We start from the raw sequence: 2,372 nt of genomic DNA, 5'->3' as shown, positions 1-2,372 counted from the left end.
TCATAAGACAAAAAACAACCAATACTTACAAAACCAAATGAAGCAAAAGAAGTTCATTGTCTTGATCACCAGCAAGTAAAAGAAATGTTTACAATTGGAAATTCAAAAAGGCTGCAAAAGAAAGAAGCAAACTTTCTATTTAACAAGTATCAAAGGGGGGAAAGAATAAGAGTAAAACTAGTAAGTATACGAGAAGTATGAACACTATAGTCAATGAACAAAATATGAATTGTAGTTTGGCCATTTAGCATCCATCACTCCAACAGAGAATCAGGACTTGCAAGAAGGTCTAAAGGTTTGCCTATCCAGTCTTTCAAGATTGTGATTTGACCCTCTTTCAAAAGAATGTCTTCGTCGAGGGTATCTACCTTCTTATTCAACATGTTGATCTCATAATTCAACAGCATATTCATCTCACTGTAGCTCTTAACTTCCTCCCACATGAAATCCCTCTCCTGAAATACTTTTGGTAGTATCCCCTTCACAATGCCAAGTTCCTTCATGCATTCTTGCAAATCATTTGTGAGCTGGTTGATATTTTCGTCCTTTTTTAGCACCTGCCAGAATCAACTGTAAACCATGAAAAACAAGAAAGACACAAAGATCAGCAATAACATTTCATCAGAAATTCAAAACAAACTTATAGCCTAGAAGTTCAACCTAATCATGAATCCTTTCTAACTGTTAAAATTCACAGAAGATAACTCGTGAGCTTTTCCAAGAATTAAGTCAGATGAACGAGCAAACATACTGAAACCCCTTCGGGTAACTTTACCACATCAGATCACAATCAGATCAATGGGCTTGAGGATATCACAAAGTTTATCATATTCTTGGTTGGTCCAAGTGATTACACATTAAGGCGATCAGACATGTTGTAGAAGACTACCACATGCCAGCAACTCATGTATACAAGTTCATAAAGAAAACCGTGAACTTCAGATGGAACAAAGATGAACCTAAAATCAAACAGAAGTAGAAAGCTAATGCAGAGAGAGTAACATGCGAACAGGCTATCATATATGAAGACGAGGTATCCAAAGTTGAAAAATAAAAACTATTCTGTTGCAACTAGATCTTAACATTGCCTGCTTATCTGAAGCTTGAGATATTTCAACTTGGGTGTGGCACAAGAAAGAGCGTCCAGCGCATTTTGCACTTTACATTTGAGAATGTCGTTACCTCTAACTGCTGCGGCTAGATCAGCCTGAAGTTACTTTATGTCCATCTCCTCAGAATAAAGCTTCTCCCTTAGCAAAGTTGTCAGCAAAGTCTCCGATTTTAGCTCTTTAACCTTTTCCTAGTAGTTTTGCCGGATATAATCTCTATTGTCTTGAGCTACTCGATATTCCTCTTGTAACTAAGTGAGCTGCTGCCTTTGATTTTGATTCTCCTCTGACACTTGCTCTATTCTCTTAGACAAATCTTCAAGGTGTTTCTCCGAAAATGACATCTTGATTCTATTATCTACTTCTTTCTCATTAAATGAAGAGACTTCCCTTAGTAGAGAGACATTCTGCTTTGCAAGCTCCCTCGCCCTTTCACGGAGTCTATGTTGTTCAATTTGGTATTTCTCAAGTTTTAGAGGCCAATCACCGGATCTTCTATCCAACTTCTTTTCCAGTACTGATTGTAACTCATTCTTTTTTGTCTCCAATCTTCGTGTCCGTGAATCTAATATGCTGGCTTCTTCCTTAGCAAAAGCCCTTTCAGCAACTTATTCCATAGCATGCTTGAAACTTCAGAAGCCATTTGTACCTTCTCCTTTGTCAATCTTCTAATAGTCCGAATCAACACAGGAACGCTAAGGTCTCTTCCGTGAAGAAACATTTGTATTAATTTGGACAAGCAAATGCAAATTAAAACATCAATTTAAGTGTGAAAAAGGAAGCTACAGCAAAATGATATGCATACCGGCTTGAATCATGACCAGATTTCTTAGGATGAACTTTCTTACTGTGACCATGGAGAGATTTGCTCAGATCCGTGAAATTCTTTTTTCCTGACCCACTGTCATAGAAGGATCAAGATGACAATGAAACACTCCTACAAAAAGAAACTTCCTTGGACTTTAATTATGGTGAAGGGGTCTTGTTTGCATCATTAGTTGATGATCGAAAAAAGAAGAAGTTGTTCTTCATCATCTCTATGTATGGAGACTGTACATGAATCAAACTAGTGTCCATGATATTTCAAAGGACAAAGCAAAATACTCATAAACAGCCACTCACAAATCATCATCCATTCATGAAAATATTGCAAGCTAACTAAATACTTATGAGACAAAGCAAAACATCTCTCTTTCTACATTCTTCTTCTTCAACAACAACATATGTAACCCCTACCTTGGCAAGTAGAAAATTTGTTTCCCA

General features: G+C 37.0%; 1 long non-coding RNA gene across 1 annotated transcript; it reads right to left on the bottom strand.

Annotated features, from left to right (window-relative positions):
* Positions 1-434: 434 nt before the first annotated feature.
* Positions 435-1,944, bottom strand: LOC124891324. Its single transcript, XR_007049636.1, has 3 exons — positions 1,915-1,944; positions 1,759-1,813; positions 435-557 (listed from the first exon to the last, which is right to left on the bottom strand). It is a non-coding gene; the product is annotated as an uncharacterized LOC124891324 (long non-coding RNA).
* Positions 1,945-2,372: the final 428 nt, after the last annotated feature.

The sequence above is a fragment of the Capsicum annuum genome, unplaced genomic scaffold (assembly GCF_002878395.1).
Source record: "Capsicum annuum cultivar UCD-10X-F1 unplaced genomic scaffold, UCD10Xv1.1 ctg34059, whole genome shotgun sequence".
Taxonomy (NCBI): Eukaryota; Viridiplantae; Streptophyta; class Magnoliopsida; order Solanales; family Solanaceae; genus Capsicum; species Capsicum annuum.
This window is presented reverse-complemented; position numbering and strand designations above follow the sequence as displayed.